The sequence below is a fragment of the Artemia sp. Qi Xiang Cuo genome, chromosome 13 (genome assembly GCF_049724085.1).
Source record: "Artemia sp. Qi Xiang Cuo chromosome 13, ASM4972408v1, whole genome shotgun sequence".
Classification (NCBI taxonomy): domain Eukaryota; kingdom Metazoa; phylum Arthropoda; class Branchiopoda; order Anostraca; family Artemiidae; genus Artemia; species Artemia sp. Qi Xiang Cuo.
In genome coordinates, this window is record NC_142806.1 from 7342113 (window position 1) to 7361922 (window position 19810).

Consider the following 19810-nt stretch of genomic DNA (forward strand, 5'->3'; position numbering starts at 1 on the left):
TAAACAATCAAATATCTAACTAATTTAAATGTATGCAATTGTTTGTTATTCCAATGATCGTCTTTTAATATAATACAAACAGGAAAAAGCCTACGGCTTTTTCTTCTTTGAAATAGTAAGAGACGAACCTCAAGCAATCAAGTAGCTAACTGAGTCCAATGTATGCAGTGGTATGCTATTCCAATGATCGTCTTTTAATGTAACCAAATTCACATATATATTTATGAGAGGCAGCCTGGCCGAGTGGTTCAAGGCAGTGGTGTTAGCCACCAGTCTCTTCGGAGGCATGGGTTCAAATCTTACCGCTGGTATACGATTATGTTTGAAAGACTGCAGTGTGAAAAGACATCAAAAATGCGGTTTTTGGTGGAAAAATTTATTCTCTTTTAGAAATAATTTATTTTAGTTACTATAGATTTGTAACCCACTTAATTTCCTTTAAAATGAGCGGTTGAACAACTCTCTACGATGTTCCAGTGCCAAGCTATCTCTGGAAAAGAAAAAAAAATATCCCGTTTAGGCAGAATGTTGTAGTAGCTGCCACTCTTCTTGATTTTCAAGCCAACATATTTCCCTTGCTGATCAAGCCAAGGGAGATAAAGTTTACTATACAGGGGATTTGGATAAGGCGGTTCTAATGGTGTACATTTTGTTTTGATCGGACTCCTTTTTGAAAAGCTATGGGTTTTTATATTTCTTAACATTGGACGTGATCGTCTATTACTAGGTTGCTAGCGACCGTGGCAACCCGGATTATTACAAACTTTTAGTCTCCCAGTAATAGTAAGTTATTATAGGCTTTACTATTTGTTCTTTAATTAAAACCTATCGCTATAACCTGGATATGTTATTTAACATAAACTTCATTAATCAAATGTTTTAATACATCCTATAAGGTCTAGTGGTTAGGATAGCAGGCTCTCACTCAGTTGGTCCAGGTTCAATTCTCGGTATAGGAAATTTTTGCCATTGATGATTTCTTCAGGAAAGGTTATAACTGTACCAATCCTATATATAAATTTCCTTAATAGGGGTTTTGGACAAGGTGGTTCTAATGGTGTAATTTTTGTTTTGATCTGACCCTTTTCTCAGGAACTAGGGGTTTTTATATTTCTTAACATTGGACGTGATCGTCTCTTACTAGGTTGCTAGCTACCGCTGCAACCCGGATGTAACTACACCTGGAACCACCATATATCAGTTAGTATGGGAGAGAGATCGTTCTTTACTGTAATACTATGAGATAGACTTTGGTCCTTACTGTAAAAAATTAAGTCTAATATGTCCCATGGTTTGTTCTTTATTAGGTTTATGATACCGATTAAAATTACATAATCCCCATTTATTTTTCAGTTAACATTGGCTATATGTCGTTCTTTACTATAAATAATGTATAAAAATCAAATATCTTTGAAAAGACTGCAGTATGAAAAGACATAAAAAATCCAGTTATTAGTGGAAAAATTTATTCTCTTTTAGAAATAATTTATTTTAGCTACAAAAGATTTTTAATCCAATTAATTTCCTTTAAATTGAGCCATTGAACAACTCTCTACGATGTTGCAGTGCCAAGCTATTTGTGGAAAAAAAATAAAAAAAATATGCCGTTTAGGCAGAATGTTGTAGTAGCTGCCACTTTTCTTGATTTTCAAGCCAATATATTTCCCTTGCTGTTCAAGCCAAGGGACAGAAAGTTTCATATACAGGGGTTTCGGACAAGACGATTCTAATGGTTTAATTTTGTTTTGATCTTACTCTTGTTTTTAGGAGTTATGGGTTTTTGTATTTCTTAACATTGGACGTGATCGTCTCTTACTAGGTTCCTAGCTAACGCTGCAACCCGGATTACTAACCTCTACAACAGTTAAATGGCCTTTAAAAATTAGTATGCCTTTAAAAATTAGAGGTGGTTCTTTATTATAAATCAAAGAGAATTTTAATTTGTAATTTTGAATGCTTTTTGTGATCCTGGTTAAACATGCGTAAAATGTTTCTCAATTTACGAAGATCAGCCTGCATTTTTGCCACCTTCTTGTATTTCTGAATGTAATTTTTTCCTTTGTCCTTATGCGTTCTTCGGTACAACCTCGCAGAAAATTTAATTTTTTCATTATAGCTTATGTCACCCCAGTATCTACCCATTATTCTGGTAGCAACTTTTTTCTTATGTTTGTTTCGGTAATCTTTATCGTTATCATACTGTTCCTTGCTCTTTTGTTTGGCTGTATCAATTTTTGCAAATCTATAATCTTCATAGTTAAGATAACACTCCTTGCTGTTTTGTTTGGCTCTCTCAATTTTTGCTTCTCGATACGCCTGGTCGGTTGAATACCTTTGCTTTTTTTTTCCAAGATGCTATCTCTTTTTTTTTGTATAGCACTGTTTTTTTTTAATTACGTATAACTCGCATAGAAGGCATCTTATTACAAAACAAGAAATAATATTCTTATCTATTTAACACTTCTTAAGACTCGTATCATATACCCATAACCTAACAAAAAATAAAACTAATTTTTACATTTTCAGGTATTTTGTTAGTTTGAATGAAAAGATTAAAACGAATAGCCCTAGATCTAGAGAGTTCCTTTAAAATGAGCCATTAAACAACTCTCTACGATATTCCAGTGCCAAGCTATCTGTGGAAGAGAAAGAAAGAAAAAAGTATGCCGTTTAGGCAGAATGTTGTAGTAACCGCCACTTTTCTTGATTTTCAAGCCAATCTATTTCCCTTGCTGTTCAATCCAAATAACAGAAAGTTTACTATACAGAGATTTCGGACAAGGCGGTTCTAATGGTGTACTTTTTTGTTTTGATCTGACTTTTTTTTAGGAGTTATGGGTTTTTATATTTCTTAACATTGGACGTGACCGTCTCTTACTAGGTTGCTAGCTACCGCTACAACCCGGAAAACAGGAAAAGGCCTATGGCTTTTTCTTAATTGGAATAGGAAGAGACGACCTGGCTACAACCTACGATTATGACATCATTGATCAATCTTTAATATTAAAGTACAAACAGGAAAAAGCCTACGGCTTTTTCTTCTTTTAAATAGTAAGAGACGAAACTCAAACAATCAAGTAGCTAACTAAGTCCAATGATTGGAATGGTATGTTATTTCAGTGATCGTCTTTTAATGTAACCCCACTACCACTTTCTCTGGTATATTTATCGTCTCAACGTTTGATTTTGTAAAATTTTCTTCTCATTTTGTGTCCATGTTCTTTCGGTGCTTTTTACTTGATTAAATTTAAAGTCTAAAATAGAAACTCAGTTTAGCTACCTCCTAGATAAATATAATAACTTTAATATAGATTAATATAGGCAAGAGGTCGTTCTTTATTATAACTACCGCTACAACCCGGATAACTTCAGTTACTATGGACTAAAGTTCGTTCTTTAATGTAAAACTGCAAAAAATTTTATGGTGTCTGAGCATTAATTTAAAAAAATTTAATTCAAACTAGAAAAATGCCTGAAAATTTAGAATTGGTTTTTTTTGTTAGGTTTTTACTACTCGTCATGTGATTTTATGGGTAGAACTTTAAATGTAAGAAAAGATCCAGGTTGCAGCAGTAGCTAGCAACCCCCCAAGTTTGTATGAGTATGTGTTTGTGTAAGCTGCAACCCGGACTACAATTAATTATTATTTCAATTCCTATGAGCTAGTGTTCGTTCTTTATTATAATATTGTAAACCACTGCAACCCGGATTACAAACAGGAAAAAGCCTACGGCTTTTTCTTCTTTGAAATAGTAAGAAACGAACCTCAAACGATCAAGTAGCCAACTAAGCCCAATGTATGCAATAATTTTTGTTCCAATGATCGTCTTTTAATGTAAATATTCCAAGAAAGATGCAGTACGATATTAATTTTCAAGAGAACAAGTTGCTTTATTCAACAAATGGCCTCAATCTTAAAGGCAAAGTCGGTATGATAATATTGTACCCTCTTTATAGAGTGAATTTTAATAACTACTACATGAGATCCTCTTGACTAACACCATTTATGATCGATCCTTATGTCCCACTATACAAGTTTGTATAGGCAAGAGTTCGTTCTTTATTGTAATTAATTTTCAAGAGAACAAGTTGCTTTATTCAACAAATGCCTTCAATCTTAAAGGCAAAGTCGGTATGATAATATTGTACCCTCTTTATAGAGTGAATTTTAATAACTACTACATGAGATCCTCTTGACTAACACCATTTATGATCGATCCTTATGTCCCACAATACAAGTTTGTATAGGCAAGAGTTCGTTCTTTATTGTATTTAAAATGAGCCATTACAAAGCTCTTTCTTATGACCACGAATTTGATTACTATGGGTTACAGTTCGTTCCTTATTGTAATTTACTAGGTTTCAGCCATCTCTACAGCCCTGATACTGATGGAAATTACATAATCCCTATTTATGTTTCAGTTAACATGGGCTAGGTGTCGTTCTTTATTGTAAAAAAGGTTTTTAACCCAATTAATTTCCTTTAAAATGAGCCATTGAACAACTCTCTACGATGTTCCAGTGCCAAGCTATTTGTGGAAATACTAACCTATACTATAATTAAGTGGCGTATAAAATTTAGTATAGGCAAGAGGTCGTTCTTTATTATAATTTTTGTTTTGATCTGACTCCTTTGTTAGTAACTATGGGTTTTTATATTTCTTAACATTGGACGTGATCGTCTCTTACTAGGTTGATAGCTACCGCTGCAACCCGGATAATTAAAGTCTGAATAAAACTTGTATTAATAACTGATTAAGTAACACTATTTATGATGAACTATATCAATCCTTAATGTAACTTTATTATAAAATAAATTACAAACAGGAAAAAGCCTACAGCTTTTTTCTTCTTTGGAATAGTAAGAGACGATCCTCAAATAATCAGTCAGCTAAATAGGTTTATAATTTTTTCTTTAACATAAACTTCTTTAATCGGATATTTTAATATATCCTATATGGTCTAAAGGTTGGGATAGTTCCCACCAGTAGGCTTGAGTACAATTTCCGTATGGGAAGTTTTTACTTATGATGATTTCTTAAGGAACATAATTAAAATTTCTTATTATAATTTTTCTCATACCTGTTGCCTTATCAAAATATAAATACTGTAATCTTTACTATAGTTAAGTTGCCTATGCAAGTTAGTATAAACAAGAGTTAGTTCATCATTATAATGACGTCATATACACCGTAGACTTCTTTCTCTTTTCCCTGTTGCATCAGTAATGAGAAATACTTCAGTCCTTACTGTAAAAATCTTACCGCTGGTATACGATTATGTTTGAAAGACTGCAGTGTGAAAAGCAATCAAAATGCGGTTTTTGGTGGAAAAATTTATTCTCTTTTAGAAATAATTTATTTTAGTTACTATAGATTTGTAAACCACTTAATTTCGTTTAAAATGAGCTGTTGAACAACTCTCTACGATGTTCCAGTGCCAAGCTATCTCTGGAAAAGAAAAAAAAATATCCCGTTTAGGCAGAATGTTGTAGTAGCTGCCACTTTTCTTGATTTTCAAGCCAACATATTTCCCTTGCTGTTCAAGCCAAGGGACAGAAAGTTTACTATGCAGGGGTTTCGGATAAGGCGGTTCTAATGGTGTACTTTTTGTTTTGATCGGACTCCTTTTTGAAAAGCTATGGGTTTTTATATTTCTTAACATTGGACGTGATCGTCTATTACTAGGTTGCTAGCTACCGTGGCAACCCGGATTATTACAAACTTTTAGTCTCCCAGTAATATTAAGTTATTATAGGCTTTACTATTTGTTCTTTAATTAAAACCTATCGCTATAACCTGGATTTGTTATTTAACATAAACTTCATTAATCAAATGTTTTAATACATCCTATAAGGTCTAGTGGTTAGGATAGCAGGCTCTCACTCAGTTGGTCCAGGTTCAATTCTCGGTATAGGAAATTTTTACCATTGATGATTTCTTCAGGAAAGGTTATAACTGTACCAATCCTATATATAAAATTCCTTAATAGGGTTTTGGACAAGGTAGTTCTAATGGTGTTATTTTTGTTTTGATCTGGCTCTTTTCTCAGGAGTTAGGGGTTTTTATTTCTTTACTGTAACTGTGTAGTACTCTTTTTTTAACTTGCGTGCAGCTTGCTTTGATCTAACCATTATGTAATTCACGAATCAGACCATTTTCATCTTTGTAGTTCTTAAGTAGTAATTATGACGTCACGGCGTAATGATTTTATTTCATGATGACGTCATGGCGCAATGATATTATTTCATGACGTCTTCAGAAACCACAACATAATTTCGTGTTTTTCTATTCACGTAATTGCTCTAATATAAAGCTATGACGACATTCATTATTTATCTAGTAGGGTTTCAGACAAGGTAGTTCTAATGATGTACTTTTGTTTTGATCTTACTCTATTTTTAGGAGTTTTGGGTTTTTATATTTCTTAGCATGGGACTGATCGTCTCTTACTAGGTTGCTAGCTACTGCTGCAATCCAAATTATAAGAGGCAGCCTGGCCGAGTGGTCCAAGACACTGGTGTTAGCCACCAGTCTCTTCGGAGGCGTGGGTTCAAATCTTACCGCTGGTATACGATTATGTTTGAAAGACTGCAGTGTGAAAAGACATCAAAAATGCAGTTTTTGGTGAAAAACTTTATTCTCTTTTAGAAATAATTTATTTTAGTTACTATAGATTTTTAACCCAATTAATTTCCTTTAAAATGAGCTATTGAACAACTCTCTACGATGTTCCAGTCCCAAGCTATCTGTGGAAAAGAAAAAAAGAAAAAAAGATCTCGTTAAGGCAGAATGTTGTAGTAGCTGCCACTTTTCTTGATTTTCAAGCCAATATATTTCCCTTGCTGTTCAAGCCAAGGGACAGAAAGTTTCCTATACAGGGGTTTCGGACAAGGTTTCTGACTCCACTGTTAGGAACTATGGGTTTTTATATTTCTTAACATTGGACGTGATCGTCTCTTACTAGGTTACTAGCTACCACTGCAACCCGGATGATCTGACTCTATTTTTGGGAGTTCTGGGTTTTATATTTCTTACTAGGTTGCTAGCTACTGCTGCAACACAGATTCATATACATGGTTATGGGAGGCAGCGTGACCGAGTGGTCCAAGGCGCTGGTACTAGCCACCAGTCTCTTCGGAGGCGTGGGTTCAAATCTTACCGCTGGTATACGATTATAAAACGAAACAATAGTAAATAAAAGAGAAACACGAGGATTATACAAGCCAGTGAAAAATATGAACTAAAATACAAATATTTCGGTCAAGACCTCCGCTTGACTGTCCTTAGTTAAAGATAATAACATTAAAATTACTAATAAAAACCCAAACATACTATAAAAAATTTCAAACCTTAAAACAAAGCACGACTAAAATTTGAAGACCCCTCCATGTAACGGTGAAAGGGTAACTGAATGAAAAGATACAGTACTGAATGGGATTCCAATTTTTTAATTTATACAGAGCATTTTTAAAGGCTAAACGCTTTCCAGGTAAAACATCATAACAGATTAGGTTAGGTTGCAAAATGTGATTTTTTTAATACCTAAGTAAAAACGATCAGAATTGATTAGTTCATTATAAATGGGGCTTAAATAGGTTTCTCCCGTGTCTCTATTGAGAGCAACCTTTCGGTGAATGCAATAATGGAGGTGCTATCGAATAAAACGAAAGGGTGCGAGTTGTCATACACATGCTGAGCCAAGGCGGAGTCAAAACTCTCAGGCATTTGGCATAGCTCCATAGCTTTGTCGATTGAGCACCTGTGTTCCAACAATCTCTCCCCCAATTGCTGATGGGTTCTTCCAACATAGAAACAGCCGCAAGAACATGGAACCCTATAAACACCACTGCACAAAATAAGGCTCGTTTTATCTTTACCGCTGCTAAAATAGTTCTGGATTTTATTAGAATTTTTTAAGGTGACATTTAAGTTATGTTTTTAAAGAGTTCTTTGCAATTTGTCACCTAATTTGGGAAAATGGGGCAAAACAGTAAAAAATTTCTTATCACCCACTAAAGGGATGATATCCATTGGAGGTTGTGGTGATGATGAATCTTTTTCTGCCTTTTTTTTTTGGCTTTTTTCTATGATGGATTCCAGTAACTTGATGGGATATCCATTGCAAAACAAAATGTCCTTCAGATAATTTAATTCCAGGATTATATGAGCCTTTAAACAAATTCTTATGACAGGATCAACTAAAGATATAACTACTCCTCTTTTTACACAAGGAGGGTGGTTGGAAGAGAAATGCAAATACCTATCATTATACCTATCAACCTTCAGTCCTTCAGTAAAATCTCATATAACAAAAAAGTTACGGATATTTTGTCCGACACTCACACTTATAAACGTATAGAGTCAGACCCCACCGACAAGTTCACCCGTGAAGCACAAAAAGAGCGGGGAATTTTACAAAAAGAAAGACTCGTTACTCCACAAATGTACAAAATGTTTTACCCTAAAGGGTGCTCCGCTCCTAAATTCTTTGGTCTACCAAAAATTCACAAAGATGGAGTTCCTCAGCGCCCAATTGTGGCTTCTTATAGTTCATCAGCTTCCAGACTGGGAAAATGGTTATCCACAATTTTTCGTCCTCTTATGTCGACGCAAGCTCCTTACATTAAAAATTCAGTTCACCTTGTGGAAAAATTCAAAAAACCTTGATGTAAAAAAAGACACAATTTTGGCCAGTTTTGGTGCCATTTCTGTGTATACATCATGTGATATAAAAAAAAATGTGAATTTGCTCTTCAAAAAAAAACTAGAAGATAATATTGACCGGAAGGATTACAAAACATTAGATTTTTTTTTTTTTTTTTTTTTTTTTTTTTTTTTAGATAAACATTAGATATTGATAAACAAAACAGATAAAAAAAACATTAGATATTGAAACCATTATGCGACGTGTTCGCCTTTGCAATAGATATTCATTATATTTTCGGTACAACAATCAATTTTTCACCCAAACAAATGGCCTTTCAATGGGTACGAGCCTTTCACATTTTTTGGCCACTTTTTACATGGAATTTATTGAAACCTCCGCTTTGAATACTTTTCCTCTGAAACACTGGTTCTGGGGCCGGTTTGTCAATTATGTTATCTCTGTGTGGAATCACGGAGAGATAGAACTTAACTCTTTTTTACTTCTTCTTAATAGTTTCGATTCTAACCTTCAGTTCACCTTGAAACTGGAAGATAATCATAAACTGTCTTTTTTAGACATCTTAATTTTCAGTAAATATCTCAGCCTTGAATTTTCAATTTATAGAAAACTTAAACATAACGAGGGGTATTTGCATTTCTCTTCCAACCACCCTCCAACCTCCTTGTGTTAGAAGAAGAGTAGTCATATCTTTAATTGATTGTGTTATAAAAATTTGTTTAAAAGCTCACGTAATCCAATAATTGAATTACCTGAAGGAAATTTTGTTTTGCAATGGATATCCCATCAAGTTACAGAAATCCATCATAGAAAAAAGACAAAAAAGGCAGAAAAAGATTCATCATCTCCTCAACCTCCAATGGATACCCTCCCTTTAGTGGGTGATAAGAAATTTTTTACTGTTTTGCCCTATTTTCCCAAATTAGGTGAAAAATTGCAAAGAATTCTTAAAAAACATAACTTAAATGTCACCTTCAAAAATTCTAATAAAATCTAGAACTATTTTAACAGCGGTAAAGATAAAACGAGCCTTATTCTCTGCAGTAGTGTATATAGGGTTCCATGTTCTTGCGGCTGTATCTATGTTGGAAGAACCCATCAGGCATTGGGGGAGAGATTGTTGGAACACAGGTCCTCCATCGACAGAGCTATGGAGCTATGCTAAAGGCCTGAGACTTTTGATTCTGCCTTGGCTTAGCATGTGTATGACAACCCGCACCATTTCATTTTATTCGATAGCACCTCCATTATTGCCCCTGTTAAAGGTCTCATACAAGTTTTCAGGGAGGAAGTTGAGATAAAAAAAAGTACATTCACCGAAAGGTTGCTCTCAATAGAGATACAGAAGAAATCTATTTAAGCCCCATTTATAATGAACTAATTAATTCTGATCGTTTTTACTTAAATATTAAAAAAAATAACATTTTGCAACCTAACCTAATCTGTGATGATGTTTTACCTGGAAAACGTTTAGCTTTTAAACATGCATTGAATAAATTTAAAAATTGATTTCCCAGTCAGCACTGTATTTTTCATTCAGTTACCCTTTCACCGTTACATGGAAAGGGTCTTCAAATTTTAGTTGTGCTTTGTTTTAAGGTTTGAAATTTTTTTATAGTATCCTTGGATTTTTATTAGTAATTTTAATGTTATTATTTTGCACTGAGGACAGTCAAGCGGAGGTCTTGACCGAAATATTGCATTTTAGTCCATATTTTTCACTGGCTTGTATAATCCTCGTTTTTCTCTTTTTTTTACTATTGTTTCGTTTTATCATGATTAGCCAGTGTGGTCTCAGAAATTATTCATTTGGTATACGATTATGATTGATGTACAAAAATCAAATATCTTTGAAAAGACTGCAGTATGAAAAGACATCAAAAACACAGTTTTTAGTGTAAAAATTTATTCTCTTTTAGAAATAATTTATACTAGTTACAAAAGATTTTTAACCCAATTAATTTCCTTTAAAATGAGCCATTGAACAATTCTCTACAATGTTTCAGTGCCAAGCTATCTGTGGAAAAGGAAGAAAAACAAATATGCGGTTTAGGCAGAATGTTGTAGTAGCTGCCACTTTTCTTGATTTCAAGCCAATATACTTCCCTTGCTGTTCAAGCCAAGGGACAGAAAGTTTCCTATACAGGGGTTTTGGACAAGGCGGTTCTAATGCTGTACTTTTGTTTTAATCTGACTCTTTTTTAGGAACTATGGGTTTTATATTTCTTAATATTGGACGTGATCGTCTCTTACTAGGTTGCTAGCTACCGCTGCTACCCGGATGATCTGAATTTTTTTTCAGGAGTTATGGGTTACTTTAGTTTTTGCTATGGGGCGTGATCGTCCCTTACTAGGTTGCTAGCTACCGCTGCAACCCGGATTTATCATGAACGTTATCCATCCTTTATGTAATACCGCTGTAACCCGGATAATAAACTGATTACAAACAGGAAAAAGCCTACGGCTTTTCTTCTTTGAAATGATAAGAGACGAACCTCAAACAATCAAGTAGCTTACTAATTCCAATGTATGCAATTGTTTGTTATACCAATGATCGTCTTTTAATGTAATGATCTGACTGTATTTTTAGGAGTTCTGGGTTTTGTTTCTTAGCATTGGACTAATCGTCTCTTGCTAGGTTGCTAGCTACTGCTGCAACCCGGATTCACATATTTAATTATGAGAGGCAGCATGGCCGAGTGGTCCAAGGCGCTGGTGTTAGCCACCAGTCTCTTCGGAGGCGTAGGTTCTAATCTTACTGCTGGTATACGATTATGATTTATGTACAAAAATCAAATATGTTTGAAAAGACTGCAGTATGAAAAGACATCAAAAATGAAGTTTTTAGTGGAAAAATTTATTATCTTTTAGAAATAATCTATTTTAGTTACAAAAGATTTTTAACCCAATTAATTTCCTTTAAAATTAGCAATTGAACAACTCTCTACGATGTTCCAGTACCAAGCTATCTGTGGAAAAGAAAAAAAAAACGCCGTTTAGGCAGAATGTCGTAGTAGCTGCCACTTCTCTTGATTTTCAAGCCAATTTATTTCCCTTGCTGTTCAAGCCAAGGGACAGAAAGTTTCCTATACAGGGGTTTCGGAAAAGGCGGCTCTAATGGTGTACTTTTTGTTTTTATCTGACTCTTTTTTTTAGGAGTTATGGGTTTTTATATTTCTTAACATTGGACGTGATCGTCTCTTACTAGGTTGCTAGCTACCGCTGCAACCCGGATGTTAATTATATTATAACGTTATTAATTGTTGTAACCTAAGATTATGACGTCAGTCATCAGGTTGTATATAATACTGTGTTTTTCTAAAAAAAAAAATTAATATTGTTTTTTGTCATTTAAAAATTCTAAAAGAAAAAATAATACCTATATCTCTCGGTCTGTCACTGCAGCTGGCTAAGGTGGTCTGATTCGGTCGTGCATAAGCTGTTGGGAAGCTTGGTTGAACGGCTGATGCCAAGGTATCATAGAGGAAATACATTCACACGTAGGTGACCCATGTAGGTGCATTCAGGGTGATCTGCAATAAACATATGAAATATCACTTTTATACTTTTGGGATATTGGGGAGAATGGATGAATATACAGCAAATTGTTGACTCAGGCTGCCTTCAGAAATTTATATACTATCCTTATATGTGATTAATAACTTTGTATGCATGTATGTATTTATATATGTATGTTCTCGAAAACAGCTCCATATTTTTTCGGAAAAATTGGTTCCTTTGGATATCCCAATATCCCAAGAATTTTCCAAGATACCAATTTTCCCCCAAAAATATGGAACCATTTTCAAGAACATGCATAAATAAATAAATACATACACAATTATTGCTCACATACAAAAATAATATATATATATATATATATATATATATATATATATATATATATATATATATATATATATATATATATATATATATATATATATATATATATATATATATATATATATATATATATATATATATATATATATATATATATATATATCTATATATATATATATATATATATATATATATATATATATATATATATATATATATATATATATATATATATATATATATATATATATATATATATATATATATATATATATATATATATATATATATATATATATATATATATATATATATATATATATATATATATATATATATATATATATATATATATATATATATATATATATATATATATATATATATATATTGTGTTCTAAATTCTAAATATCTTCCCCCTCCCTTGCCTCAGGTGAAGGCATGTTTTGGTTAATTTTTGGGGTGAATTTACTATAAGAGGAAAAAATAAAACAAATGATGTAATTCCAAGATACTAACAAAATGTTCAGCGTGAAGATTATTGAAAAAATGGTAGCAGTAATCAAGATGACTGCATTATTACAAATCGACTCATTTATTGGGTTGAACCAATGCATTGTTTTCTAGGAATTACCTGTCAAATAAGAATTTTCTATTCTTTTAAACGTTCTTCATTTTCATGTCATTAATTAAAAAAAAATTCCAAAAAAGAAGTTTTTCAAAGAAAAATTAAGTCCATTTGAACATTAAGATCAGCAGACACAAATTTCTGTTAAAATTCAAACTCAAAACGATCAGAAATTACTATCAAAGAATAAATGAAACCCAAAACAAACAGAAATTAAATAAACAATCATAGCAAACTTTCATACAACAAGTAATTATATAAATGAATAAATAAATCTTAAAGCGAGGAACACTTAAATTGAATAAGCAAATCAAGGTTAAACAACAAAAATATTTTGCTATTGAAGTATAAATCAAACCCAAAAAGAGCAGAAATTAAATAAAGAATCAATGCAAACTAATATAACATAGATACTAATATAAATGAATAAATAAATCTTAAAACGAGTTAAACTTGATTTGAATGGGCAAATCAAGCATGAAACGAGCAAAAATCACTACAAACAAGAGTATAGTAATACAAATAAGAGTATAATGATATTTAAATTGAATATGTAAATCAAGCTCAAAACGAAAAACAAAATATTTTGCTTTTGAAGAATAAATGAAACCCAAAAGGAACATAAATTAAATAAACAATCAGTGCAAACAAACATACAATAGATACTAATGTAAATGAATAAATAAATCTCAAAAGGAGTGAAACTTAAATTGAAATTGCAAATCAAGCTTGAAACAAACAAAAATTACTACAAACAAGAGCTTGGGTATCGCCTCCTTTTTTCACTGTAAAAGCCAAAAACTTACTGCGTCGTTGGCGCTTTACTGAAAGCTGTATATGTCTTGAACTGTTTTGGAAAGTATAAACAAAATCAAATTGAATATTTGATATATAATGATATTAATTATTAAAAGATCCATCAGTTTAAGATTTTATTTCACTGTAATTTTATTTTCTTTTTCAATGCTGTAAGAACTGGAAAAGAAAATATTTGTCATATAATTAATTTTCAATGAAGCGCCAATAGGCAGTAGGCTTTACTTTAGGTTTTTACAATTAAGGAGGGGGCAGTATCCAAACTCTTGTTTGTAGTGAAACTATATTCTTCTTGAAGAATTTTAGAAAGAACTAATAAATTAAACTTAGTATTTGATGTACAATGATATTAATTGATGAAAGCTCATCAGTTCAAAATTTTAATGTAATTTTAACGTTTATTTTGAATATTAAGTACAAAAGGAAATATTTGTAATATATTTCGTTTTCAGTAAAGCGCAAATGACTCAGTTGGTTTTAGACTTCTACAGTGAGAGAAGGAAGCGATACCCAAGCTCTTGTTTTTTGTGATTTTTGTTCGTTTCAAGCTTGATTTGCATATTCAATTTAAGTTTCACTCGTTTTAAGATTTATTTATTCATTTATATTATTATCTATTGCACGTTTGTTTGCATTGATTGTTTATTTAATTTCTGTTCGTTTTTGGGTTTCATTTATACTTCAATAGAAAAATATTTTTTTTTCGTGTTTAAGCTTGATTCGCATATTCAATGTAAGCATTACTCACTTTAAGATGTATATATTCATTGACATTATTGCTTGTTGTATGTTCTTTTTCCTATGATTGTTAATTTAATTTATGTTCGTTTTGGGTTTCATTTATTCTTTAATAGTAATTTCTGGTCGTTCTGAGTTTGAATTTTAACATGTACTTGTATATGCTGATCTTAAGTTTAAAATGGCCTTTACTTTTCTTTGAAAAATTTCTTTTTTGGGAAGTTTTTTTTTTAAAGTAATTTTTGTTCGTTTTTTATTGAAAAAAGTTTCAGGTTTTTAAAAATTCCTTATTTCAAAATCAACTTTTTTTAAACATCAAATTTTCAGCAAAGTATCAAAAGAAGTATCAAAGTAACAATATCAAAGTAAAAAACAACAAAGTAAAGAAAGCATCAGAGTAAACAAGGTGTCAAAGTAACAATAAGCAACTTGCATAGCTTATAGTCTTTGCACGGTAAATTGAAGTTGCAACGTAAATAACTAAATCCAAGTATTGAAGTAAACAAACTGTAAAAGCAACAATAAGCAAGTTCCATAACTCAGAGCAATTTCCCCGGGGGGGGGGGGGGGGGTTCAACCCCGGAAGCATAGTTGTTTGGCCTTTGACCTTTTTTGAACAAAATTCCAATCTCGAAATTTTGACGGGATGCCCTTTGTAAAAAGCGGGGCGTGGGCTAATTACCCATTGATCACTTTTGATCCTTAAAAAAAACTAGAAGTTTCAATTTTCGATCAAATGAGCCAGTCCAATGTTAATAATACCACCCTTTCCACAAAAATCATATATTCTAATAATAGGCAACTTAAATAAGTTACAATCCTTACCCTGGGGGCTACGGAGGATTTCTCAACCTCTAAGTTATAGTTTGAATTTTGAACTATTTTGAACAAAATGGTTCAAATTTTTTGTAAAATTTTGATGATGCATTTGGGGGAAAAGTTACAAGGGGGGGGGGGTTACACTAAGAGGTGGGCGGGACTGGCTGTGCACAAACTTCCCGTGGTGGCCCTGTTTTCACTAATATTACTGCACAACTAAAAAAACCATAAAATATCAAAACCTTATTGCCTTTATGACCTTTAGTTTTCTATTGACTAAAACTTAGTAACAGAAGAAAATTAATTACACTATTAACTTTACATAAAAGATAACCGCTCACAAGTATGCATAGCATATGGCATATATAGTAGAATATATATTCTCCTATTTGCGGTACAAATGCGAGGATATTAGGGGGTCGGATTTAATGCCCTCGTTGCCCTCGGATCTCTTTTGACTCTGAAAAGGTGAGCTAGAGCTTTTAATTTTCAATCAAATGAGCACTTTGTGAAGTTCATACGAGCATCCCATCCATAAGAACAATATTTGCCCCCAGGGCGTAACTTACAACACCTGCCCCCGGGCCCAGGGGAGTTTTGTCTACCCCGGAGTTTTTTATATGATCGTTTAACTATTTTTTAACAAAATGTCTAACTCAAATTTTTTATCGGATATATTCGGGGAAAGAAGGGAGTTGGGGGGGGGGGGGGGCTAGCTTCCCTCCAATCACTTTTGACTCTTAAAAAGTGAACTATAAATTTAAATTTTTGATCAAATGAGCCGTCTCTGAAGTTTATGAAAGCATCTCTTCCATAAGAACCTTATATTCCCAAAGGGCACAAGTTACAACGCCTGCATCTGCGCCCTGGGCGGGTGTATCGACATCAGAGTTTTGTTATCTGACCGTTGAAGTAATTTTAACAAAACCTCTAGTTTTATTTTTTTTTTTATCAGATGCATTTTGGGAAAAGGGCTTGGGGGGGGGCTTAGTTTCCCTCCGATCTCGTTTGACTCTGAAAGAGTGAACTAGAACTTTTAATTTCCAATCAAATGAGCTCTTTCTGAAGTTTATATGAGCGTCCTTTCTATAAGAACCATATTTGCCCCAAGGGTATAACTTATAACGCTTGCCCCTGCACCCTGGGTGGTTGTGTCTACATCAGAGTTCTGTTATCTGACTCTTGAAGTAATTTTCAAGAAACGTTCATTTAAAAAAATTTATCTGATGCATTTGGGGAAAAAGGGTTTGGGGGGGGGCGCCTGGGTGCAAACCCAAATCGTTTGTATGTGAGAAAGTGAACTAAACTTTTTAATTTCCAATCAAATGAACCCTTTCTGAAGTTTAAATGAGTGTTCCTTCTATAAGAACCATATTTGCCCCAAGGGCATAACTTAAAAGGCCTGCCCCTTGGCCCGGGGGGGTTGGGTGGACTCAAGAGTTTTTGTTATACTATCTTTGAACTATTTTTAACAAAAGGGCTTCGTCAAAATTTTTATCAAATGTGTTTTGGGAAAAAAGGACAGGGGGGGGCAACCGGCCCTCAAGTCACTTTTGACCTTTAAAAAGTGAAGCAGAAATTTCAGTTTTCAATCAAATAAGCCCTCTCTGAAGTTTATATGAGCATCCATCCCATAAGAACCTTATAGGCCCCCAGGGCATAGCTTACAACACCCGCCCCCTAGCCCCGGGGGTTGTGTCAACCCGGGAGTTTTTGTTATATGATCTTTGAACTTTTTTTAACAAAATGGCTACCTAAAAATTTTTATCGGATGTATTTTGGGGAAAAGGGGCGTGTGGAAGGGGCTAGCTGCCCTTCGATCACTTTTGACTCTTAAAAATTGAACTAGAACTTTTAATTTCAAATCAAATGAGCCCTCTCTGAAGTTCATACGCGCATCCCTTCCAAAAAGCCCTATATGCCCCCAAGGCATAACTTAGAACGCCTGCCCCCGGGCCCTGGGTGGTTGTGTTGACATCGAAGTTTTGTCATCTAACCTTTGAACTATTTTCAACAGAATTCCTTTTTCAAATTTTTTGTCTAATGCATTTGGGGGAAAAGGGCGTACCAGGGGGGGGGGGGGTTGGTTAGTTGCCCTTCGATCTCTTTTGACTCTAAAAGTGAACTAGAACTTTTAATTTTCAATTAAATGAGCCATCCCTGTACTTTATACAAGCATCCCTACTATAAAAACCATATTTGCCCCAGGGCATAATCTGCAACGCCTGCCCCTGGACCCTGGGAGGTTGTATCGACCCCGGAGTTTTTGTTGCATGATCTTTGAAATATGTTTAACAAAATGGCTGCCTCAAAAGGTTTATCTGATGTATTTGGGGGAAAAGGGTGTGGCAGGAGTCAGGGCTATTGGCCCTCCGATTACTTTTGAATCTTAGAAAGGGCACTAGAACTCTGGATTTGCAATTGAATGAGCCCCCTTTGAAGTTTATACGACAACATCTTCCATAGGAAGTGCCTCGGAGAAAAAAAAAATAAATAAATAGATAATAAAACATAGGAGCCGTACAGCTCCTTGGCGCTCGATCTCTTTTGACTCTTAAAACGCGAGCCAGAACTATCATTTTCAAACAAATGAGCCCTCTCTGAATTTTATACAAGCATCCCTTCCATAAGAACAATATATACTTCCAGGGCATAACTTACAACGCCTGCCCCCATGTCCAGGGGGGCTGTGTCGGCACAGGAAATTTTGTTATCTGAACCTTGAATTATTTATAACAAAATGATTATCTCAAAATTTGTATCTGATGCATTTGGGAGAAAAAGGACGTGCGAGGAGGGGGAGGGGGTAACTGCCTTCTTATCACTTTGACTCATAAAACGGGCATTAGAACTCTCGAAATGCCTGTAAAAAAAATATAATAATAATAAAACATTGGAGCCGTATGGCCTTTACTAAAGGTTAAGACTGTAGCGTTGCCTCTGATTAGTTTCATTTTTTTTTCTTAAACTAAACTTAATTTGAATAATTAGCAGATTCCATTCAATAACAAAATATACACATCATTACAAAATACATTAAGAAAGTCATTCACAGAAACAAATCGAAAAAAGGATGAGAACCTGTGCAGAAGACCACAGTGAGGAATGAAAATTAGATTCATATCATAAACATTGACAAAAACAAAAAGAAAGAGTGAAACAAAACAAAAGAGAATAGGGCCACTAGTATTTAGATGACAGAACATATTTGTTGCAATTGTGCCCAAACTAGGCTATACCAGCAACGTTGGAATATAGCTTTTTTCACCATAACTTGTATGGTTGCCCATCAAGAATGGCTCACATGCGTAATATAGTTTGGCTTGAGCATTAGGGAAAAATCAAACCTTATCAATGTTTGGACCAGTTCTTACACACATAGTTCTGCCCTAGTGCCTCCACACTAGAAATTCCTCGTGTTGGCAAACTTAGAAATGTTGCTGGATATTCACCTCAATCGTTTACATGTTTACGTTGTTAAACGTAAAGTTCCACAAACTTACAGTGTTGAATGTTTCTACACAGTTGAGGATATAAAAAACTAAACATTCTAAACCGAATATCTATATTTACTGAAAAACCTTTAAAATGTGCGTTTCTTTCAACATGTGATCTATTCCAACTGTTCTTTCAAACATATGTCTAAGACATATCTACTGTACCTATGTCTAAATACATTGAAACAGGAGAATTATTATAATTTAAAATTGCCAAAACAAAATTCCTAGCAGCATTACCCTCCCCCCCCCTTAAAGAAATTCATAGCGAGACTCATGGTGGTCTGCCTCGATTTTTCTATCTCTGTACCAGTAGTCATCTGAATGTAACATCTCATGCTACAAGGAGAAATATTTAATTGCTACAAGATATTGAGCACATTTAACATGCGCCCAGTGTTTAATAGGGTACAAGGAGATCGAAAACTTAATTCTAATTCTGCAAAATTAAATCAAATAAATTATTTTTTTTCTTTTCTAATAAAATACTTAGTTTTCTATTTCTATATCTCTGTTATAAAGTACATTTTATTATAATGATTAGATATGTCGAGACTCTGTTTATTTATTAATCCCACTCGATTGCTTCAAATCTTTCCATCGAGGCTAAAGAGGAGTGTAATCAGGATCTCATGGCTAAAGCTTGGACTGTGTGGTCCTACCCTTGAAATTCCCCTTATATCCCTTATAGTGCGATGTTGATACATACTTTGCAATGAAATTCAATATGTTTGAGAACCCTAAAGATACTATCCCCAAAATAAGAAGAAAAACAGTTTTTTCCCAGTTGAGATACTTT